Source organism: Hemicordylus capensis, chromosome 4, assembly GCF_027244095.1.
Source record: "Hemicordylus capensis ecotype Gifberg chromosome 4, rHemCap1.1.pri, whole genome shotgun sequence".
Lineage (NCBI taxonomy): Eukaryota > Metazoa > Chordata > Lepidosauria > Squamata > Cordylidae > Hemicordylus > Hemicordylus capensis.
This window is the reverse complement of record NC_069660.1, coordinates 259,347,051-259,373,122: the sequence shown is the minus strand read 5'-3', so window position 1 is coordinate 259,373,122 and position 26,072 is coordinate 259,347,051. Positions and strand designations below refer to the sequence as shown.

The window sequence follows — 26,072 nt, the reverse complement described above, 5'->3', positions numbered from 1 at the left end:
GTGGGTCCATACTTGCTTGTTTATATTTGGAAGATGAACATTTTCTAGGCTGCCATACGCCCACCCAACTGAAAGGTTGGCAACCAAGCTGAGACAACAATGGAAAAAAGCTCTGAACAAGAGTGTTTGCAGGCCAGGTACTAATTGAGGGCCAATTATGGGCACAAGGTATTAGGCATAAGGAATGTGAGTGGCAGCAACAATATTGTTGGACTTGCCACTTGAATTTCTTATGGTCTTATGCAGCAAACATGTGGGGTCATTTGGCATCTTCCGGGGTTTGGCGGAGTGTGAAGTTAGGAGTGTACTGTAAATCTATGACGTCCCCCCCAAGAGTCACCATCTCTATCATAGAAGACCAGTTCCAATATGCAGATGATTTATGCAAGAACTCTTTCCTTCATGATATGCAGATATTACTGGTTTTCCTACATAACAGTACTAAGCAAGATTTTATTGTCTGACACAGAGGAAATAATGATACTGATATTTTGGCCAGAATAATTTACTAATTGCTAGTGCACTTGCTACCCACTTGAAGAATAAAAGCTAGTATTTCATTCCTCTTAAGAGATTTATCAGAAAGTAAAATGCTAAAGATTAAAACAAGAAGGGAACCCCAAGGGTGAATGTAATTCCGTTTTCATTGCTTGGGATTTTAATTGCTGGCAAATTATATTTTGGAATACATTCAAGAGGCGAAATGGTTCCTGCTCTGTTTTATAAATCATTTTCATATTTTACAGGCATGCAGCCAACTGGTTATAATGACATATTGAACTCCGTCCCACATGATGTGCACTGATTATGCATTTATCATATTGAAAAAGAAGATTTTTGAAGGATGTGTTATACTTCAAAAAATAGACCATTTGGCCTATAAAAAGTACGAGTGTGTGTACAGAGCCTTGCAAGTAATTATTCAGTAGATGCTCGCCTACCCAGTGTTCTGCTCATCCGCACACACCCACCTCTTCCTGCCCTCACCACTATCACCATCTGGCTGCCTCTGCTCTACCATCACCACAAGAGATGAACAGAGAACGTTTTGCCCTCAGTAGCTAGCACAGAACTATTAAATCTGTACTGCCCCATGAACAGGTGGCGGGTGTGGGGGGAACTTATATAAATACTCCCACAAACCATTCACAAAACGTTCACAAGTAAATAAATAAAACCATGTTCTAAAAGTACATATTTACCATGTCTGTCTAGTTAACATGCATTACATATACTTTAGTGAAGTCACATTTCTCATGGGTGCTAGGCAGTTATTCTCTCAATTTTCCTCAAGGTTTCATTTTGTTTACCTACTGATATTGCAGCAGAGGGTACCACAGTGGCCATTGTAGGGATTACTTAGATCTTTATCTCCTTGATTCTGGCATTAAATTATTCTAATCATAAGCCTTAAAACTGCATGTAGCAGAAGGGGGTTTGCCACTGAGTTTCTTTGTTTTGTAAGTGCGAAATGCTGGCACAAATGTTAAAGAGTGTGTTTGTAGCATGGTCCTGCAGTGGAGTGTGCTGTCTGTTGAAACACATTTTCATTTTACTTTTTTACCCACTAGGACTCTACTTGTTGTCAAATGTTGTCATGAACTGTGTGTGTGCATCTTAGCCAAAAAAATAGGATTGGTAGCATTATGAGAACAAGTGCACTTGGGAATACCACTTCAGAATACAAAAGTAGACATTGTAACTCCAATTCATTCCATGTTAAAAGCTCCCTGTTCACAGAGAGCTAACAGACTGGGGAGTAGACTAGCCCAGAATTCCCCCCCCCCGACATGCTAGTATAGCAGGTGCAGGAAGTTGCCCCTGGATGATAGACTCTTGGATGGGCCAAGAGGAAAGGGAGAGTTTGCATCAACAGTTGTCAAAGAAATCAAGAATGTTGAGGGGAATGACAGTTCAACTTGCAGAAAGATACAATGGCAGTTAGAGCAAAAATGAAGGAGAAGCGAGAAGGAAGATGAGAGGGGGAGCAAGGGAGATTCATAAAGCAAAGAAGGAAGGGAGATGAGAACAGGTGCATGTGTGAGAGAAGGGTCAAAGTAAAATATTAGAGATTGTATGTATGTCACTGAAGAGGAATATGGGCATCATGGGATAGAATGGCCATGATAGTCAAGGAATCAGGTAGCCTGGAATGCAAAGTCATCTTGGGACCAGCGTCAAACACTCAACCACAGCAACTAATCGTTTTGAGCATACCCAGTCCAGTTGTAAATTTAAATGCAGTTCAAAGGAGAACAGTACTACCCCCATGGGGCATGAATTGCAGCTGCAGAGACCCCAGTCAGAAGACGGATCACTGATCTGTATTGCATTTCTTGCGAAGTATCATTTTACAGGGCTGACTGGCGAAAGCAGCCCCCTCAACCTGAGGATTTCCTTCAATACTTGACACCCTTTGAATTTAGATAATTTGTTGGGGAATGGTTCCTCCCTCACTGGGCAATTTTTTAGGTTCCCACCCTGGGCAACTTGGGGCCATATCACCTTTACTGTCAAGTAATATAAACAAAAGAAAGCAGAATTATAAGGCTTTCCATTGCATGTAAACTGACAGTAAAAATAGAGTGTGGCGATGCCTGAATCTGTATCTAAAGTTGGGGAAGAACATGGGCAAGGCGTTTATTTGTGGCAGTAATGATTTTTGTGGTCATAATGAAGTTGGAGGAGAGGCTGACAGTCCCAAACTCTGACAGGAGAACAGAGGGACATTCCAGTTCTCATTAGTGGTTGTATTTTTTTAAATGCACATCTGTCACCATAGAGGATTGGATATGTGAGTGCAGTTTAGTACACCGGGCCCCAAAATGAGTGCCTGTCAGTGGTCTAGAGACTCAGCTAGGCATCAGCCAGTGAATCTGCATTTGTTTTTTTAGCTCCTGATAAATGCAGTGGGACTAGCCATTGTCATTACTCTGTGAAAAGGTAAAACAGGAACAGTTTGCCTAGGTGCTTGCCAAAGCCCATCTTGGCAAGAATGGCTTTGGCAAAGAACCCAGTCTCCAATTAGTTGGACATGCTTTAAGGGATTTGGGGCACTTCACACAAATTAATTCCTAGAGTAAGGACAGTATAAATTGAAATTGTAACTACAGAACTTACAAAAAGGCTTTCACAAAGTCCCCCACTAAAGGCTCTTGAGTAAACTTAGAGGACATTGGATAAGGGGCCAGGTCCATGTGTCGATTGGTAACTGGTTAAGGAAGGGAAACAGAGGGCAGCAATAAATTGACAATTTTCACAATGGAGGGAGGTAAGTTGCAGAACGTGAGCTATCTGCATGGTTTTCAGAAAACTTTTTTCAGACAACCAGTGCGAGGTTTAAGACAACTTTACATGTGAGACAAACGCTTAGAGGTCAGTATAGAACTTGCTGACTCTCACACATAGGCACAGGAACAAGAAGGAGAACAGAAACTCCTAGCTAGCCCAACCAGGACAGAGGAAACTACAGTGCCCCCTCTGGCTTCATAGCAGATTACATGCAAACTATACACAGTAAGTTAGGCTGCAGCTGTTGCATATCCCAACATTAAGAAGTGGGGTCCCCCACAGATCTGTACTGGGAACAGTGCTCTTGAACTTGTTCATAAATGATCTAGAAGTTGGGATAAGCAGTGATGTGGCCAAATTTGTAGAAGACACTAAACTATTTAGGGTAGTACAATCCAAAACTGATTGTGAGGAGCTCCAAAAGGATCTTTCCAAACTGTGTGAGTGGGCAGTAAAATGGCAAATGTGTTTAGGGACATATAGGAACATAGGAAGCTGTGATATATTGAGTAAGACCATTGGTCCATCTAGCTCAACTTTGTCTACATAGACTGGCAATGGCGTCTCCAAGGTTGCCAGCAGGAGTCTCTCCCAGCTCTCTCTTGGAGATGGGAGGGAACTTGGAACCTCAGAGGCTCCTTCCAGAGCAACTCCATCCCCTAAGAGGAACACCTTACAGTGCTCACACATTTAGTCTCCCAATCAAATGAAAACAGGGTAGACCCTGCTTAGCAAAGGTGACAATTCATGCTTGCTACCACAGGACCAGCTCTCCTTACTCGTGTAATTAAATGTAAAGTGATGCATTTTAGAGCAAAAAAACCCGGGGGGGGGGGTTGAGCTCTCAGTGACTGACTAGGAGAGAGATCTTGGTCGTGGTGGACAGCTCGTTGAAAGTGTTGACTCAGTGTGCAGCAGCCATGAAATTTTTTTCTACTGTTAGATTTCTATACTGCCTTTCATTAAAATAATCTCAAGGTGGTTCACAAAAAAGTTAAAACAAGACTACAAAAATTACACAAAATAGCCTAGAATATAAAAATACAAATCTGATTAAAAGATTAAAGAGCAAGCGCAATATAACCATAAAAGATAAAAAGCAGCAGCAATAGGAGCAGTCATATAAAAGCCTGGGTAAAAAGCCAAGATTTCACACACTTTCTAAAAACCGTGATTGAGACTGAGGAACAGATGGCTCCTGAAAGCATTCCAGAGTCTGGGGGCACCAACTGAGAAGGCCCTGTCCCGTGTGCACAACAGCGAAGCCTCCGTTATTGTCGGCACCCACAGCAAAGCCCCCAGGTGACCGCATCAAGTGGGCAACAACCTCTGGGAGCAGGCAGTCCCTCAGGTATCCAGAACCCAAACTGTTAAGGGATTAAAAGGTCAAAACCAGCACCTTGAATAAGAACCATAAACAAATTGGCAACCAGTGTAGCTCTTTCAAAATGGGTGTGATCCCAGTCGGTAGCTCCAGATAAAATCCTATTTGCCACATTTTGCACTAGCTGCAATTTCCAAATAGTCTTCAAGGGCAGCCCCATGTAGAGCATGTTACAGTAATCTAGACGTGACGTGACTAAGGCGTGGGGAATTGTGGCCCGATCTGCCTTCTTGAAAAAGGGAAGGGAAATTCCATGCTAGAGATCATTAGGAAGGGGTTTGAAAATAGAAAAACTAACATTATAATGCCCTTATACAAATCTATGGTGCAGCCACATTTGGAGTACTGTGTGCAGTTCTGGTCACCATACCTTAAGAAGAACATTGTAGAAATGGAAAAGGCAACCAAGATAATCAGGGGCCTGGGCCTGAAGACATCCTTATGAGGCAACATGATAGAGGTGTATAAAAGTATGCATGCAATTATGAACAGAAAGAATGGAAAGAGAGAAATTTTTCTCCCTCTCTCACAACACTTGGGATCTATGGGATTCTCTGACAGGTGATGTGGTGATGGCCACTAGCTTACATGGCCTTAAGCAGAGCTTAGACAAATTCATGCAGGACATGTCTATCAATGGCTACTAGTCTGGTGGCTATAGGCCACCTTCAGCCTCAGAGGCAAGATGCCTCAAAATACCAGTTGCAGGGAAGCAACAGCAAGAGAGAGGGCATGTCCTTACCTCTTGCCTGTTGGCTTCTCAGAGGCATCTGTTGGGCCACTGTGTGAAACAGGATTCCAAGAGAGAAAGGCATGGACAATCAGCTAAAATGTCAACTCGTCAGGACTGTCAATCAGGACTGGATGGGCCTTGGTCCTGATCCAGCAGGGCTGTTCTTACATTCTTATTGGCTAATTTTTCAGTACGAGTTGACATTTTGGCTGACTGTCCATGCCAGTCTCTCTTGGAATCTATATGTGAAGGGCTATAACTATCCCCTCTACACTGATCTTAATGACTTGATGGTTATCACATGTTCCTTTAATAACACCGTGGCCTGCTTTAATCCCAGTTACTCGTGTACTTTTATTTCCCTCCCCCTTCAGTCTGAACTCTGAGAACTTAGATTTTAGGGATGTTATAAGTTCAAGATTCAAGACTGAAATTCTGTTCATTGCAATGTTCAAATAAGTCTCAGTGTAATTTTGTATAGGACTGCAGACTGGGGGTGGGGGACATATTTGCTCTCATCTCAATTTTATTTTTCCTGCAAAGTCACTTGACTTCCAAAAATAAGAAATTCCTATTAATCAGAGGAGAGCTCTTGATTATTTATGAGAAAGACTAAAACAACCCCACTCCTGAATTACTATTCTTTTCACATTGTGCAATTACTTCACATAGTACTGTTTTTCTAAAAAAAATTAATCTGTATCCTCTATTACTGCATGGCTATCTAAGCCTCTATTGCTACCCACTTTTGACCTTAACTGTTCAATGAATCCAAAACATCTGCTTATGTGAAATGGAATTAGATTGGTTTTGAAATTAATGACATTTGATACAAATAATCTAGTATAAACACACATCAGAATCTGTGTGAGGAGATAAACATAGGGGATGAATAAAGCAATCCTTTGCTGATAGTATTAACATTTCTTTGTTATCATGTAAAACTGACTAAAAAGAATTAGGTTTACATCTGCATCCATCATAATAAATTTTATTCAAGTTTTGGTTAGAGAATTCTCATCCTCTGTCAAAAGAATGCCTATCATAGGCTTACAACAAACTTGTTGAAAGAGAATTTGATTAGACTAAATCTACTTGTTATTTGACAATAATGCTGCATTAATGGGAACGTAAAGAATAATGGAATTAAGAACTCTGAAACAGCTCAAACAACATCCTATTACACCAGACTTTTTCAGCAGTAATCTATTCTACAGCACACCAGTGTGCTTATGAAGTCAAGCCAGGAATAGTTGCCAGGGAAACCAATCAATCAAAGTTACCTTGTGTGAGAAATGCAAATAGGCAGGGAAAAATCTGAACTTGCCCGCACCTTTGGTATTTTGCAAGCTCACTGTAAGTTGAGCTATTATTTTTTGACCTTTTAGTTAAGTTGCCTAATAAACTAAGATCACTATCCCCCCTCCTGCAAAAGGATACCTAGAATATGAATTAAAATAAATTCATCTAGTACTATTAAAAAAGGATAGAGCAAGCTATTTGCCCATAATATACATATCATAATATTCAGATACAGCTATATCTATGCCCATAATATACAGGACCCCTGCTAACTGCGCAAAGAGAAACATTTCAAAGTGGTGATTCTCTTATATTTAGCAGGGGGAGAGCAACTGGTCCTCTCCAACCCCAGCACAGCATCCCTTCAGTGGCTGTTGTTGGTGTCTACCTTATGTTTATTTTTAGAGTATGAGTCTCTTGGGACAGGGAATAATCTTATTTATTATTCTATGTAAACCGCTTTGCAAACTTATGTTGAAAAGTGATATATAAATATTGGTAGTAGTAGTGGCAGATCTATAAGGGAGTACTGGGGGACTGTTGTTCATCCCCATGGGAATTATCCTGTGGAACATTTTACTGTCATGATCATTATTTAAACAACACAAAAACACATGCTCTAAAAATGATCTCCATTGAGGAGAAAGTAATTAAATATGTATCCCAAAATCAAAGGTTGGAAACATAGTATTAAAGCAAGTGGGCACAATCCACTAGCAAGTTCGCCTGCACAAGCACCATGGAGTTATATTCTTGTTTACCTTCATGCATTTCAATAGGGCCTGCACAGGAGAACTGTGAACAGTGAGGTTTGTTTTCAGAATTTTAAAAATATGAGATTACTCAATGTGGATTCTTTTTTTCTGATTCTTTCCCTGACTGCCATTTCTGATTTTAGAGTTATGCTTAATTTGTAATAATATATTAACAACAATGATTTGGAAAAATATATTTTCTTAGTAATTTGTCTTACCCAGCAGTCACCTCTATTCCTCTTCATTACATATTAGCTGATAATGGCAGCATACATTAAACTACTCAGGATACCTGGTATTTATGTTGCAGCTTGGATTGTAAAAATAGTGCATATATATTGATATGGTCTTTGATATAAGAAAGCAGAACTTAAAAATCATTGAAGCTGTTCTCACGAGCAGCCAAGACCAGGCTAAGGCAGCTGAGCCCAGGCTTGGCTGCCTGTGAAAACCACCAGGAGCTGCGGTTAGCCAAGGTTAAGCGCACCCTTAACCCAGGCTAACTGCTCATGTGTAAGCGCTGGCTGCTCCCAGCTAGCACTGACAATGAGCAGGCTCCTGGATGTCACCGAAGGGATCCCCGCAATGCATCACACACTCACACAGTGCATTGTGGGATTTCTGCAGGCTGGAAAGATGCATCCTAGCCCTCAAACTTCAGTGCTGCCTGAGGCAGCAGAGGCTTCTCTGGGCGTGCAATCCACACACCCAACAACTCTTGTAGATCATCTATAGGGAAGGTAAGCTGCTGCAGCCTTCCCCACTGCCCGCCCTCAAGCCCGCTCATGGGATCATGAGAAGGGCTCATTGGGTTGGTTCACAGAGTTGTTCAAACCTAGGTTTAATAATCCAGGTTACCAACATCAGCATGATTGTGTGAATCCCCGCCAGTTGGTTTATGGCCAGAGATGAATCTGCCACACCTTGACTAATGTCAGTAACCCACATTGAACCTAGGTTAAACCAGACCATTTTCAAAATTCTTCCAAACTTCACAGCTGTAGTCCACCATTTAAGTTTTAGTTCAGGCAATGTTTTGCATTATTTTATTTACAAAAGTCTTCCCTGTCATGGTTAAATCTGTTAAATGTTGTCAGCATTCCTGAACTGTGTCATATCTCTTTGCAGATATTGTTTTGTACTACTGATATAAGGTATAAATATTAAAAAAAATTATGTGCTTTTATATAATATTATGAACTTTTAGTGAGCTTTTATACAAACCTACAATCACCAAACTAGATTGTATTCAGGCATTCTGTGTATGACTAGTTGATGAAAACTACAGCAAGACAGCTATCCCAATACGAAGTAAGAAAAAGTCATGATAAATGGTTTCACGATTGCAATCCCATATTCCAAATAAAAATTGTGCATATTCTACTGTCCCGTGCCTTATCAGCTTGTAGCCTTAGGAGTCACAACCCCAGGCATTGGCAGTATGGGTGATGGTGGCTTTTCAAGAAATGGAGACAAGGGGGTGTTTCAAGCCATATGGGACCCATATAGCCAATCAGGGGAGGGAGCAGGGGCAACATGCTAACATCTTATCCCTCCTTAGCCCTCTTTTGCATGTGGAATAGCAGGTTTTTTCTTGAGATTTCAATGACACAGAGAAACGTAGTCGAAAACAATAGGCTAGACTTAAATGTGACCTATGCATTTTTCAGACCTTGTCCTTCAAACTCTAGGACAAAGCCACAAAAATATTACTAATTAGAATAAAACACCTTCAGTCAAAGTGAATTCTAATGTAATACTTGAGTCATATAATTTTGGGGCCTACAGTAGTTTTATGTTACTCAGCTAAATGAAAGAAAAAGAGAAGGGTAGAGGCACCACTAAAGAGACAAAAATGGGAGGGGACCCTCAGATGCCTCACTCTTATTTTTAATAGGCCCAACACATTTCAGATAAGACCCAGGGCACTTGCACAACTTTATAAAGCATTTTATGAAAAAGCCAAAACCAACCAACCTGACCATAATTATACTACTGTTCTACAGAATTAGAGTTTTGGCAAAATTAGTTGGTTTTGCCCATTACAAGTGAGGCATTACAGGTCCTCTCTTGTTTTTATTAATCTAGCTGAGTGTTCAGCTGACCCACAGAAACCCCCATGTAACCCCCTGAGTTGACCAAAAGGAGCATCACATGGGTGGCTTTTGGGCATAGTTAGGTCACAGGACTAGATCAAAGGAGAAAATTCTCTGTAAAAGCTGTTGGACTCAGGATGAGATTGGATATAATCCTGGTTTTAATCCTTCAGTCAGTTTAGGAGGGAAATTGTGGTACACTTGGAGGCCCTTTGCTGGATAACTGCCAAGGCAAGGCTTTTCCGCAAAGAGATCTCCTGGGAAAGCATCACATCTTGGAACAAAAACAAAACTGAGATATGATGAGACATACTTGGCACAGTTTGTTACTGTATAACACATCACTGTGTTGTTATAATGCCAGAATAATGTAAGCTGAAGAACATATCTTTGGAGAGATCAAAGAGGAAATTATTATTACTCTTCTTTCTGAACAGAAATGTAAAAAAAAAAATCTATTGAAAGTTGCTAATATAGAGCAACTTTCAATTTTTAGATATTTAGCTTGTTGAAACTTTCCATTGTATGCCCATGATATTTTCTGCAAAAGGATGTTACAGTTAGCTTGTTCAATAGAAACCATGGCTGCTAATTTACAGTATATTTACATTAAAAGGATAATAGTAGAAGGTGTTTAAGTCTCAATTGACTTCTTTCATTAACAGCAGTTTTAAGAATGATAATAATGGGGCTATTCACATAATCATGCAGGTGGGTGGGTGGATGGGGGAGGTTGGGTTCAACCTACCCCCCCCCGAGATGACCTCTCTTTGCCCCTGTGGTGCGCAAGCTGTGCACCCACATGGTCCACACTGATCCTAGCAGTGCGGATCAACAGAGGCTGGGACATGTTATCCCGGCCTCTGGGTATCCCACAATGTACCGTGCACAGTGCACTGGGGGATTCCCCAAGGGGACAAGCACTCTAGGCACCCATCTCTGTGTCAGCACAAGCGGCAAGCAGCTTGCACCAACACACAATCCCAGCAGCCAGGTTAACCCATGTCGATCCCAACAGTTCTCACGGGCAGCCAAGCACAGTGATTGGCTGCCTAAGCCTGGGCTTGTCTGCTCATGAGAACAGTCTCAATGTATCTTCAGTTTAGAGCAAACATATTACAGGATTTGGGGCTTCATTAAGTCATGTAGGTTAAGTACAAAAATAAATCATGAGATTTATTTTTTCAGATCAGATTCTATATGAATAAAAAATAGGATGGGGCATTTACGAACCCTATTATTAGTAATTTGAGGATGTCTATAATTATGGGTGATATAAAAGATTATTATTAGATAATAAATCATTAATTAATAATAAATGATGGAGAATACTTTATAGGAAAATTTGTTATATACACATATTTCTGAACAGGAACAAAAATAAATGTTTTCAATTGAAGGACCAAGACGAATCTCTACTAAGCTTAAAGAATTTTTTTAAAAAAAAACATCCTTTACCATTGGTACATGACTTCTAAAAGAACAGATAATTTCTCATTAAGTGTTAATAGCTGTTGAAGGTGTTGGGTAAAGCAAGCAGTTTTTTTCAACAAGTGGTGGAAATTTCCTGTTATTCAATACTTTGGGGCAGAGGTTCAGAAATATGAGAGTAGGATGCTAAGTACTGATTAAAAACCAGACACAAGAATTATGTCAGAACATTTTAATTCTTCTCAAGTTCTGAATAAGCTTCTGAAAGAAACAACAGCCACCCCCACCACAAACACACAGACACTTGTCCCCAGCCTCCCCTGCATGAATCCTCACCCTCCCATGGATGCTCCCAGCATTCTCTCCATCCTCCCAGCTTTCCCCACAACAATTATTGGTTAGGATTCAAAGAACCCCCAACCACCATCACCAGCACAGTACGTGGGGCAATTACCTACGATCAGTTGCATCCAAGATGGGAGGAAGGAATGGTGCCGTCGGGAGTTCCATTGCTCCTGATAGCACAAGCCTAGTAGTTACATCCCCAGAATACTGTATCACATATACTAGCCAAGCACTTGCAGTAGCAGAGGGCTGTGATGTGTTTACACAGCAACAGAGGGCTTCAGGAGGAAGGCAGAGTGCTGCACTAGAAGTACCCACTCCCTCCATTGTGGAAAAATGCAACACACACATTCCTCTTCACCCCCATAGTGCCTGCTACTGCACACAATTCATTAATAAGCATGTGAGCCAGTGTCTCCTGTGATTTTCATTAATTACTAAAGCAAGCCATCTTTTCCTCTGCATTTGGATTAGACCATTAATTTCCTAAACAGTTAAAGGTCATATTAAAATTAGTAATTCTTCGAATGAATGGTAAGCCTCTTTTTATGGTAAGATTCTCTTATTTTTGAACAAGTGTACTCATCTGCCATCTCTGAAATATGGTTGGCAGCAGCTGTGTAGGTAACAAAGATTAATTTTGCATTGAGAAATATCAAGAAATGTTGGAATGCAAATCACATGGTTTCTTCTGCATATTTGCAGTGGCTGATAGTGAATATTTCACTTAGAAATATTCTATAGAAAAGGAAGTTGTTTTTAAAGTAGTAGTAATTCAAAAGATTGTCTAAACTGATGGCAATATGGTGAATTGATAGTGTGCTGAAAAGTAATATTTTGGTATGTTATACAAAAACAGCTACAAGATTCCCATAAATGTTAATGATAATCGTGTGGTCACTTTTTTGTGTGCAATATTCTGAAAAATCACCAGGCAAATATTTTATTTTTCAGTGTGGAAAAAGATACAGTATGAAAGATGAACACTGAGATGGAGGATTGAAGTGCACATCAATGATAAGTATTAGAAGTGAAGGTTGAGTTGGAAGTGTGTCTAAATAAATGAGAAGACTGGAATTCTCTCCTAAACTGAAGACAAATAAAGATATAAGAGTCTGGCTTAAAAATTGCATAGGCAATATTTTCAGAATTTACCATCTAATATTTTGTATTTCCTGCTTTCTGGTTGTGACACTACACTGATATTGCATTATACTGATATATATGAGGACCAGTATTTTATATGGATCATATTGCTTAACAACAGAAACCTTGTAAAACATGACAGTTATGCATCTAAGGCTTAGGTGAACAGACATCTGTATCCTTCTTTACTCTTACCACTGGCATTAACAAAAAGTAATTTCATAATCTGGTATTAGAGAAAAGAGCTTCAGGGTACATTTGAGCTCCAGTGCATCCCATTTCTTAAAGTTAATCCTAGGTCTTTTTGTACATCTTCTGGTGAATTTTTAGGATGTCAGAATCCATAGTCTGTAGTATATCAGATATAGATGACATGGGGTATCTAAGATAATCCTGATTGGCTCCAAACTCATGCTGACATTTTTGTGACCAACTCCACAGTCCAGCTGGGAGACTCAAAAGCTCTGGATAATACATCACACAAGCTTGACGTCTGCATATTTCTATTCTAGATGCCAGATCAGAAAAATGTAAAACAAAGTACCCCAGTTAATAAAGACCTGTGCTTTAGGAAACAGATACATGCTGCTATCGGTTTAACCACTAAACAGTCCATGTAATTAAAGTAGGTGAGAGTGTGTGAGCTATGAATTCTTTGGATGGGTGAGACACAAATTTTTATTTATTTATTTACTTACATTTATATCCCGCTCTTCCTCCAAGGAGCTCAGATGTTTATTTTTATCCTCACAACAACCCTGTGAGGAAGGTTAGGAGATATATATATATATATATATATATATATATATATATATATATATATATATATATATATATATGAATACATATATATGGATATATGAGCAGATATGGAAACTGGAGTGAGAATACATATATATGGATATATGAGCAGATATGGAAACTGGAGGAAGACCATTGCTATGTGTGTTCTTCATTCTTAATAATAATATCATTGTTTTGGGATAAATTTAACATCATGGTTATAAGATAAATATGGTTGAGAATAGGGCTGTGCATGACCAATAATGTCAGGATTGGGTCCAATCCAATCTCACACGATCCCACCAATGTCGGTCAGGGTCCTTTGGACCCTTCACAATGCCAGAGTCAGGTATTTTCCCCAACCAAACTTCAGCGGCGAAAAATATGCGGATTCCTGCCACCATTAGGAGCTCCAAAATTCTCCAATTTTTACCAACCTTATCAAAGAACTCCAACTGGACTAGGTTTTCCAAGATCTGATGATGAGAGATCAGCAGGGCCTCTGGGCTGCTGCTGCTGGGGCTTTGCTCCTATATAGGGCAGGCTGGCCCAAGGGCGTGAGCCGAAGGGTGAGAGCACAAGGGCTCTTGTCCTTGTGACTCTCAGCTGTGGGGCGAGCTGCCGGCGGCCCGGAAGACCTTCCTTTCTGCTACAAAGAAGTCAGCAAGAGTTGAACAAGAGACTGCATAAGTCTGGATTTGGTTGCTGTCGTTTTTTAAATCAAGCTGAGGAGCGGTGGTGGTTAGGCTGAGGAGATGTGTCTGGGAGAGTGGAAAAGTGGGGATGGAGTGGGGGCAGCAATATCACAGGTAGTGGGCAGGGGGAGGTATGGCGGTGGGAGTTGGGCAGGCCGTTACGGGGGAAATGGTCCAGGCAATTGAGGCCTGTTCCTTTTTCCAGCTCTTCTCCCAACCCTCTGACCCCAGGGAGCTCTGAGAACACTCCTTCGAGGATTAGGGTGCTGCTGCTGAATGCCAGGTCAGTTAATACTAAAACATCTCTCATCCACAATTTGATTGTGGATGAGCATGCTGACCTGGTATGTGTGACGGAGACCTGGTTGGATGTGTTGGGCAGGGTTGGTCTCTCTCAGCTTTGTCCTCAAGGTTCCCAGATCGTGCAACAGCCCTGCCTCGAGGGTTGGGGAGGGGGCGTTGCACTCATCTATCGAGAGAGCCTCCCCGTTTCCAGATGCCTGGTCAGGCAATCTCAGAATTTTGAGTGTTTGTTCTTGAGGGTGGGCCTCTGAGATAGGCTGGGGATTCTGCTGGTGTACCTACGACCCCATTGCACTTCAGTCTCCCTACCTAAGATGGCGGGGGTGGTCTCGGAGGTGGCCCAGGCTTATTGTTTTGGGGGATTTCAATGTCCATTCTGAGGCCCTCCTAGTGGGTGCAGCTCAGGATTTCATGGCCTCCATGGCAACCATGGGCCTGTCTCCGTTGGTATCAGGCCCTACCCATGTGGTGGGACATAATCTAGATCTGGTTTTTGACGACAGGGAAATAAATGATCTGGAGGTGGGGGGATTTGAGAAACTCCCTTATCATGGACAGATCATAATATGGTGGGGTTTAGTTTGACTGCTCCGTCTGCCCTCTGCAGAGGTGGTGGGCTGATTAGGATGGTCCGCCCCCGGAGGCTTATGGATCTGCTTGGATTCCAGACGGCCCTCGGGGAGTTTCCAGTGTCCAGAGCTCGTGACCCTGTCAAGGCCCTGGTTGATCTCTGGAATGGAGAGACAGCCCGAGCTGTTGACACGGTTGCTCCTAAACGCCCTCTCTGGCTTGGTGGATCCCAATCTGCTCCTTGGTTTACCTCGGAGCTTAGGGTGATGAAGCAACTCAGGCGACGGCTGGAACGACGCTGGAGGAAGGGTCATGACGAATCCGACCGAACACGGGCTAGAGCCCATTTTAGGGACTACTCCGTGGCGGTGGGGGCGGCGAAGAAATGCTTTTTCTCCGCCTCCATTGCACCTGCTCAGTGCAGACAAACAGAGCTGTTTCGTGTGGTAAAAACATTGCTTCACACATCCCCCCAGGTAATGGGAGAAGAATCATCTACAGCTCACTGTGATCAATTTGCCTGCCACTTTGCAGATAAAGTTGCTCGCATCTGTGCTGACCTGGACTCCAGAGTATTGGCAGTTCCGGCAGACGTGCCTTTGGCACCATCTGGTCCCATTGTGTTGGATTCTTTTCAGTTGGTGTGGCCTGAGGATGTGGACAAGATCCTGTGCAGTGTGCAGGCGACATCGTGCGCTCTTGACCCTTGCACTTAATGTCTAATAAAAGCTGCCAGGGACGGGACAGGCAGATGGTTGGAGGTGATCATTAATGCTTCATTAAGGGAGGACAAGATGCCATCATGCCTCAAGGGGGCGGTAGTAAGACCACTATTAAAAAAGACCTCCCTTGGTCCCTCCAACCTGGACAACTATAGACCTGTATATAACCTTCCCTTTTTGGGCAAGGTAATAGAACATGTGGTGGCATCCCAGCTGCAGAGGGTCTTGGATGATACTGATTATCTGGACCCTTTTCAATCTGGCTTCCACCCTGGGTATGGGACAGACTGCCTTGGTCGCTCTAGTGGATGACTTATGCCAGGAACTAGACAAGGGGAGTGCATCCCTGTTCAGCATCTGCTGAACCTCTCGGCAGCGTTCGATTCCATCGACCATGGTATCCTTCTGGGCCGCCTCTCGAGTATGGGAATCGGAGGTACTGCACTGCAGTGGTTCCGGTCCTTTCTTGGGGGGAGGGTCCAGAAGGTGGTGCTGGGGGACTACTGCTCAGCCCCATGGCCGCTGGCCTGTGGGTTCGGTCTTGTCCCCCATGCTGTTTAACATCTACATGAAGCCGCTAGGAGAGGTCATCCGGAGACTTGGACTGAGTTGTCAGCAATATGCGGATGACACTCAGCTCTATCTCTCCTTGTCACCTGATCCTAGGGAGGCGGTGGATGTCCTAAATCAGGGGCTGGAGGCCGTGATGGGTTGGATGTGAGCTAATAAACTTAAATTGAATCCAGACAAGACGGAGGTACTGTTGGTCAGTAGGAGAGCCAATCGGGATGAGGAGATTTTACCGGTTCTGTATGGGATTGCACTCTACTTGAAAGAGCAAGTATGCAGCTTGGGGGTACTACTGGACCCAGCTCTGTTTTTGGAAGCTCAGGTGGAGGCGGTGGCCAGGGGTGCCTTTGCACGGCTTCGGCTAGTGCACCAGCTGCGTCCCTTTCTCGAGAAGGCAGATCTGGCCACGGTTACCCATGCCTTAGTCATGTCACGGCTGGATTACTGTAACGTTCTCTACGTGGGGCTGCCCTTGAAGAATATCTGGAAACTGCAGCTAGTGCAAAATGTGGCAGCTAGGGTTTTATCTGGAGCTGCCCGATGGGAGCACATCACACCCATTTTGAAAGAGTTGCACTGGTTGCCAGTTCGTTTCTGGGTCCAATTCAAGGTGCTGGTTTTGACCTTTAAAGCCCTTAATGGTTTGGGCCTGGGGTACCTGAGGGACTGCCTGCTCCCAAGGGTTGCTGCCCGCTTGATGAGGACATCTGAGGTGTCTCTGCTCCGGGTGCCGATAATGACCTCCCTCATTATGCTGGGTGCCGATAATGACCTCCCGGCTGTCGTGCACTCGGGACAGGGCCTTCTCTGTTGCTGCCCCCAGACTTTGGAATGCTCTCCCAGTGGCTATTCGTTCCTCAGACTCCATTACAGCTTTTAGAAAGCTTGTTAAATCTTGGCTTTTTATCCAGGCTTTCACATAATTGTTTTTATTGTGGCTTCTATTGTTTTTATGCTTGTATTTATAGATTTTAAATTTGGTTTGTTTTTATATTTTTAGCTTAATACTTTTATTTTCATTTTATTGTGTGTTTTTAAATTTTGTGAACTGCCTTGCAATTGTTTTTAATGAAAGGCAGTATATAAATGCAACAATAAATAAATAAAATAAAATAAATCATGGCCCAAATTGAAGCATTTCCGATCACCCCAATCCAAACTTGCACAGCCCTAGCTGAGAAAGATGCTCTAAGTTTTTTTTTTTTTCATTCATTCTTTTCAAGATATCCCATGATAACTCTACCACAGTTTCTGCTCTTTTCAAAATGCTTGTTGTACACACTGACCAAGCAGACACAGGATGCCAGTACTTTAAGAGACAGAGAGACTTAATGCCTACTCAGTTGATGAAAGTCCAGAAACTTTGGCACCTGGAGTAAATGCTCAGGCAAACTAATGACATCTGCCTGAGAAGTATTCTATGTGATATTAATGCAAACATTGGAATGCCATGGAAGAACCTGAACACATCAGATAATTATGAGATGTGGGTTCCAAAGCTGGAAAGCACACAAAAATCACACAAAAAGACCAGAAATCATGAAGTAAATGTAACTTCTGCACTAGAATAACTCGCAGCTCGAGGGTTTTGTTTGCTTCTTATCAAGTAGGTGAGTTGTCTCCAATAGACAACTGTAGCTCTCAGGATTGGTGAATGTAACACAAATGAACAGTTACACCAACCAAAACTTGGGAGAATCCAAAATATAGGAGTTTATAGGAGAAAATTAAAATAAATGTACCAAGTACAAACCCTGAGCAGCAATGAAGCCCAGGTGGCTTCAGGCATAGCATTGTCCCTCAGCTACAACAGAGTTAGTGCGGGGATACATGAAATTTAGAGTATTTTTAGATTATGTGAAATTTCAGCATGTAAAGTACTTCCTACTGAAATAAAGGAAATACTGAAATCAATCAAATCAAAGCTATAGAAATCAATGTTAATTAAGCATTCTCATGGATTTTTTTTCTTATTAAAATATTTATATCCCATTTTATTATCCTGTAGGAATTCAAACCAGCTAACACAATATATTGAACAGCATAACAAAAACAAACAATAAAAGCAGTAAGCAAATTCACATACCATCAAACAGGATGTGTGTGGGTGGGGGGGAGACAGTAAAACCTAATAATAATTAGCTCATATTTTTAAAAGTGTGGGTAAACAGGAACGTTTTTTAAATTTCCTCTTAATGGGTAGAGTAAGTGCTAATTGCATTTCAGGGGGAAAGAAGTTCCACAGCATAGGGGAGCATCTGCAGAGAAGCCTCACTCTCAATTTGTTGTCAATATCACCCTGAAAGGGGGGGGGGGCAACATGAAGAGAGGCCTCCCTAAAATACCTTATGGCCTTTAAAGGTAGCAACCAGTGAATCGGACCCAGAAGCCTACTGCTAATTAGTGCAGCTGGTAGAGCTGAGATGCTGTCATTCTCTGATGGCTTAGCTCAGGTCACAAATCTTACCACTGCATTCTGTTAGTGCCCATCACAACTCTTACCACTGCATTCTGTACCATATGGGCCATAGCTCAGTGGTAGATTACCTGCTTTGCATGCAGAAGGTTCCAGGTTCAATTGTTGGCATATCTGGGTAGGGCTGGGAGAGACTCTGAGTCCTGCCTGCAGCTTTAGAGACCACTGCCAGTCAGTGTGGCAATACTAAGATAGATGGACCAATTCTCTGACCTGGTATAAGAACATAAGAACAGCCCTGCTGCATCAGACCCAAGGCCTATCTAGTCCAGCATCCTGTTTCACATAGTGGCCCACCAGATGCCTCTGAGAAGCTCACAGGCAAGAAGGCAGACTTCTGTTCCCATGTTCCAGGTGTGGATCCAGAGGAGTATTCAAGTGCAGCCTCACATACAACATGTTATATTAGTCTAGTCATAAGTTGATAAGGGCATGGGTCATCATGGACAGATCAGCCTGAGCCAGAAACAGGCATAGCTGGTTCACCAGCTGAAGCTAGACAAATGCTTTCCAAGCCACAGCTGCCACTTGATCCAGTAGTTGGACTTGGATGTACTTCTAAACACACAGCACTTCTTTGTGACCCACAAAAGTGAAATAATAAAGTGTTTCCAGAGTAAGAAATACCTTTGATACAGTGATAAAATTATATTGATGTTTATTCAGAAAAATACATGATGTACTTCAAGCTTTTTGAAAACAAAGGGAAAATGCATTTACAGCATAGCCAAGCAAGCAAAAACAACGTTTATTTACTGATACAAATATTGTTTGGTGTCAAGATCATGACATAAAATAAGAATCCTAAAAGTGCTAATGCTTTAATAAGTCAATTATTTAGCTTTTCCTCCCCACCAAGAAATGTTTTTGCATAAAAGAATCTATTACCTTGATATTCAAAACTGTTAAAAAATGGAAATAAAAAGCAATTTAGCTACAATTTCACCTTTAATGAAAAAGAAATTTAGGAAAATGGGTAATTGTTTCCATTGAAGTTTTCAGTATAATAGTTTGAAAACAGGTCTAAAAAGAATGCCTCTATACAGGGGGGCGGGAGCGGTTGGCAGTATCCTATTCCTTATTTATTATTACTGTTCATTTTTGTCAGAATTGAAATCAAGCATGGTATTTAAAATTTTCAATATTTTTCTACTCCAAAGAAAATGCAGCAGGAAATAGGATGGAGACTCTGTGCCCTATTTATTATTGCAATTTTCATTGAGACACAAGGTTTCTGTCACAATTAAGATAAAACATGGCAGGGCTGATTAAAAAAACAGGGACAGAATAGGTCTCTCTTCCAAGAAGTTACCATCGGCAGAAAGTGGAAATGTCACACATAAAACTTACTTGGTCCATATGCTCAAAATATTATTTTATGTGTCCATCCAACGTCCATTGTAGTAATCACAAGCTAAACACTAGACGTTGTGTTTAATTTTCATTTTGGTATTCTATTTGTTTTTTATCATTTAGGCCTCCATTCACATAGTTATTCTTTGCATTGCAGTTATATTTGTTTCACTACCCATCATAACTCATAACTCCCATTCACATTCAAGTCCCGCCGCCCCCATTCCTGTTTGGACAGGCAATAAAGTGGTGATAGATGCACTTTTATTTCCTCAAAAATATCTGGATACAGAGTAATTCTGGGGTATTATGAGTCATTGTGGGAGGTGGGTGGGGAAAAAAAAGGTCTCTATGATCCACTGGTTGCCACAATTCCCGCCCCTTCCCCCCATAATCTCACATGACCCTGCATCCAGGGTATTGTGGAGAAAGCAAAATGGCAGCTGCTAGCAACAACTGCATAAGGAACTTGCTTTTCTCCATTGCTGCTGACAAAGACAAAACCTCCCCGCCCCCCTCGCCACCGTCCTCGGTTGGCCATGTGTACACAAATGCATACCCAAATACATACAAATGGGAACAGATGGAAATCCAATTCGTACAAATTCATATCCAATTTATTTTGAGATGAATTTGTTTTGGTGCCAAGAAAAACAAACAGAGTGAACCCCATTTGGTTCATTTTAAAAATTCATTCTGAAATGAATGCACACTCCTTTTAAAAACATTGGTGAAGCTTTTTATGCATAATAGTGCAGGGACTTTTGTTTGGGCACAAACTGAACTATTCAGTTTACTAAAACATTTTAATGGTCATCATAACACTTAGCATCCTTTTATCAGTTGCCTCATACAAGGAGCGTGCAACAATTCTAGAGCAGGATTTCGGGAGATACATTGCTTTCACAGCTGTACCACAGCTAACCTAGTCTGCCCTAGATTATGGAAATACAGATGAGCAGATAATATGTATAAACAAATGGTGTGTTCAGACGATAATATTTCCCAAATACACACTGCAAAAATGAGTAGCTGAAATCCAGGGCAATGTTAGGAGGGTGGAGTAGGAGTGGTTCCCCAGCAAAGAGGTTGCTTTGGGGCTTAGCCAGTATGTTGTTGAGCCGCAGAGCACTAGGGGTGTGCAGGACTGGTTCGATTCAAACTGGCCCATTTCGACCAGTTCAAGCCCAAACTGGACTGGCCCTCCAAAAGAGGGGGCCGGTCCAAGTTTGAACTGAACTGGTTCCAGTTTGGATCAAACCAGTTCAGCCTGGTTTGATTACCTTGCTTGTAAAGGGGAAGCCAGTAAGGATTTCCTTTTGCAAGCAAAGGGGGATTGCCTATGTAAAAAGGGGTTCGGGGCGGGCAAGAGGGCACCTTGCCAGCTGTTGTGGCAGCAGCACTCACAGCAGCTGCCCAGTAGCAGCGGCCCCTCTGAGCCCCGCCAGTGCTCCCCCACACACACTGTGGCCCGGTGGGCAGCCTGGTTCCAGCTTCTGCACATGTATGGAGGTCATTTGTGTGACTTCCAAACATGCAGGGAGAGCGTTTATGTCACCATGCAATTTGTGTAGTGACATAAATTGCTTCTGTGCATGTGCAGAGGCAGGAACTGGGCCACCTAGGCTAGCACCGGTGGGGGCCAAGAGTGGCCAGTGCCGCCAGTGCCACCAGTGCTGCCATCACAACAGCAAGTAAGGTGCCCTCTTGCCTGCCCCCCTCGACCCCTTTTTACATAGGCAATCCCCCTTTCACACTTCGACGGTACAAACTGAACCACCACTGGTTCTAACGAACTGGTTTACGGACCAGGCAGTATGGTTCTAATTTGGTTTGAATTCAAGCCAAACTGCTTGTGCCGGCTCCATGCACATCCCTACAGAGCACACATACATGGGGGGGAGCAATTTTTGTTGCTTTCCCTTTCCTCCAAAAGTACTCTCTGGCTTCTAGAAATATGTCCCAGAGGAATTCATGCCTCAGCCAAAAAGTATTTTTGGAGGAAAATATTGTTCTCCCTTCCCACTACACATGTACTCTGCTGCTTAGAAACACTGGCTGAGCTCTGAAGCAACTGTTTTATGAGCTTGCAGCTCCTGCTTCATCCTCCTAACATGATGCTAGATACCAGCCAATCTATTTTAATCAAGTAGCACTAATTCAGTTTGAAGGTGTCTGGTCATGGACGCCAATGTTTATCAGACAACCTAGCCTGTCCAGTGCATGATGAATGCAAAATGCTCTCTACAATGGGACAAAAGGGTTTCTTGGAATCTCAAAGGATTATTTAGGCTGCCTCAAAGAAAGTGAACAGATGTAAATTCATTTTTAAAATGTACCATTTCCCCATTTTAAAAAAGATGATCACTGCACAGGTTTTTGAAATTCATGGTTGTCCACATTTGATAACAGGGGGACAAAACAAAAGAAATGCAGTGTTTATGGCACATCATTTGTCTTCTGAATAGTTGTAACATATTTGGAAAGCTAAAATTAAAAACATTTTATGCAAAATAGAATGTGTTTTAAATAGCATAATTTAATAGGCGGGGCAAGCATGTCCTTTTTTATGTGAAACTGAAAGGAATGAAAATTATGTTCTGATAATGAATGTGGTAGATATTCTCCATAATTAAATGATGTATAAATGTTACTATTGCAGCCTGCGTGATCATTTTGTGTATTCTTCAAACTACAGCTTTGTTTTCAAAATCTATTCTTATAGTTAAATGAAAAGCCAGCATTTAAACTGTGATTTTCCTCTGCACCTGTTTTTCCAGGGGGGGTTTCTCTTCCCCAATACAAAACAAGCAATGGTTATTTATGTAAATGCTTTAAAGTTGTGATTCTGTCTTAAACATTTTTTTAAATCTCAATGTCTAACAAAAGTGTGTGGAAAAACTCTGAGTAATCACTGAAATTTCAGAGATTCAAAATGCAAGGAGAAATTCAAGGAGGTATCTCTTCAGGAATTTTGAGGCAATTTAAAGGAATTTTGATAAGACGAGCTACAGTTCAGTCTGCAGTTACAAGACTAAAACAAGTTGTCTTTCAAAATACTTTTGGAGTCCTATCTAAATGGAAGGAGAGCCCTGAATTACAACACAATAAAGGTCTCAGAAATCTAATTCCCAATCAATCCCCAGGGCAACCATCAAGTCAGCAGCATTGTCAAGGTCAAGATCTCAGAATCCTCAGGACCCACTAGTGACCCCTGAGACCACCTGTGAAGGAATGGCTCACAGTCACAAAAGATTTATTGGTTTATGTTTCTTCAAGTTGCTTAGTGAGGTAAGCATGGCACTTGTTGCCAGGTACTTGGATTGACAGAAGGAGGAGTTCCATAGTAGTGAGAACTTGGGCAGCAGAGTCAGCTGGAATGCTGTCAAGGAAGAAGCAACTGGGAGAAAAGGACACAGCCACAATGAGAGAAAATGGTAACCAGTTGTGTTGTGAAATTTGTATTTCTTGAAAAGGATCAACTTTTGCTTTTTTGTTATGTTTTGTGAAACAATAAATCCTCTCTCTCTCTCTAAAGTATCTAGACTTTCGCTAGAGGAGTAACACCTCATGGCCTCCCAGCTACAGGTGGTCTTGGAGGAAACTGATTATCTAAGACACATTTCAGACTGGCTTTCGGGCGGTCTAAGGGTAGAGACAGCTTTGGTAGGCCTGATGGATGATCTCCAATTGGGAACTGACAGAGAGAGCGTGACTTTGTTAGTCCTTCCGGATCTCTCTGCGGCTTTTGATACTATTGACCATAGTATCCTTCTGGAACGTCTGAGGGGACTGGGGGTGGGAGGCACTGCTTTGTAGTGATTCCGCTCCTACCTCACAGGCAGATTCCAGATGGTGTCTCTTGGAGACTGAACACAGCAAAATCTGAACTTTTGTATGGTGTCCCTCGGGACTCCGTATTGTCTCCAATGTTGTTTAACATCTACATGAAATTGCTGGGAGAGATCATCAGGAGATTTGGTGCAGGCTGTTATCAATATGCTGATGACACCCAAATCTATTTCTCAATGTCAACATCATCAGAATAAGGCATAACCTCCCTTGGCTTCACTTGCTTGTATGTGGGCCCTTTCCCTTGCTAATTATGTATCTTCTGGTAAGAGGTTTCATTTTGTAATTTGGAATTTTCATTTGGTAAGATAGGAGGGAGTGTGTGTGTGTGTGTGTGTGTGTGTGTGTGTGTGTGTGTTTTAAAGTTCAAGGTAAGACCATTTGTATGGTAAAACCATTTGTATACTACCTGGAGAAATGGGATAAACATTCTGCTGGAGTCTTCAGAACTTTGGAGGAAATTCAAAGCAAGTAACAGTCAATATTCTGTGGTCTAATAGCTCTACAACAATATCCAACAACAGAGCACTAGCATCCAAAGATTAGGATGCCAACAATGATTCATATGCAAGTCACATTCTGATACAGTACAAAGTCAAAAAAAAAGAGAGATTACAAAAGAAATGCTTACTATGTTCCATGCTGGCACAGGATTGGCCGGCAATAGTTACATATTACTCCTTGAAAAATAGATTGAAAATATCTTCAAGCAATTCAAATCCTGTTTGTAAGTTCTTGGAGCTTGAAAGATGTCCCCTTTTCAGGGTCTACCTATTTTATTTCTGTGTGAACACTTTACTATTTATTTATCTATCTATCATCTGTATACAACCTGATATGTGCATCTCTAAGTGGTGTACACACTTTAAAACACAACTTATATAAAACAGAGTAAAAACAGTTACAACAATTTCACAGAATAAAAAGTTAAAACAATATCATAAGATAAAAACAAATTAAACAGTTTAAAATTACTTTCAGTTAAAAGCTGGAGAAAACAGGTACGTCTTGAAAGTCTTCCTAAAAGCAATCAGAAGGAGATGCTCTTATTTCAACAGGGAGCGTATTCCAAAGACCCAGGGCAGTCAGAGAAGGCCCAGTCCTGAGTTGCCACCAAACGAGCCGGCGGCAACCATAACCGGATCTCTCCAGATGACCTTAATAGGCAACAGGGTTCATGACAATGGAAGTCTTCTCTTAAGTACCCTGGACCTAAGTTATTGAGGGCTTTATAGGTAATAACCAGCACTTTGTATTTTCTTTGGAAACATATTGGCAGCCAGTGCAGTTCTTTTAAAATCAGTGCTATATGGTCCATTCGAGTTGTCCCAGAGAACAGACTGGCTGCCGCATTCTGCACCAATTGTAGTTTCTGGACTACGTACAAAGGCAACACCACGTAGAGTGCATTACAGTAGTCAAGCTTTGAGGTTGCCAACATATGTATCATTCTTTTAAGGTCATTTATCTCCAGTAATGGGTGTAGCTGATAAAAAGTGCTCTTGGCCACTGCCTCAACTGGAGAAACCAGAGAGAGTTTTGGGTCCAGGAGCACTCCCAAGCTACGTACCTGATCTTTCAGGGGGAGTGTAACCCCATCCAAAATAGGCAGATCTAAACCATCTCTTGGGTCCCAACCCCACACAGTCAGTACCTCCATCTTTATTGTTAATACTGAACATTATTGTTCAGTGACCAGGATATTAGACATATACTCTTAGAATCCAAGTTGAGTTACATTTTATGTGTGTTTTAGATATATTCCATAGATACAGGTTGAGTATCCCTTACCCCGGACTGATTGGGACCAGAAGTGTTCCAGATTTGGGAGTTTTCTGGATTTTGGAAAGTTATAGTTTCAGGGGCCAGAAGACCAGTAAAAGAAAAGGGGGACTTTCTGCCATCACCGGGATTACAAGCCCCAGCATGCTTTGCGTAACCCGGGGTGGTAATGGCGGCAGCAGCACCTGCACATTGCTGTCTCCATGCAGACCGTGTAGAGTGAATAATAAAGCTCTCCTCCTCGGAGGTAGCAGGCAGCGGAGCAGAAAGCAGAAACACGTCAATGGGCCTGGTAGCAACCGGGCCTCCCGCCACTAGGTCAGTGGCGCCCTCCAGCACACTCCAAGCGCAGCCCGAGAAACCGCAGCACTACATGTATGTAGCAAGAACACCCGCAGCCTCCACTTACTGCTGCTCCTACCACCACTGGTGGTGTCTGGATTTTGGAGCATTCCAGATTTCAGATGTCCAGACAAGGGATAC

General features: G+C 42.0%; 1 protein-coding gene across 1 annotated transcript in view; it reads right to left on the bottom strand.

Moving 5' to 3' along the window:
• XKR4 (XK related 4) overlaps positions 1 to 26,072 on the bottom strand; it is a 272,966-nt gene that overhangs the window by 189,219 nt on the left and 57,675 nt on the right. The gene's annotated exons all lie outside the window — the stretch shown is intronic.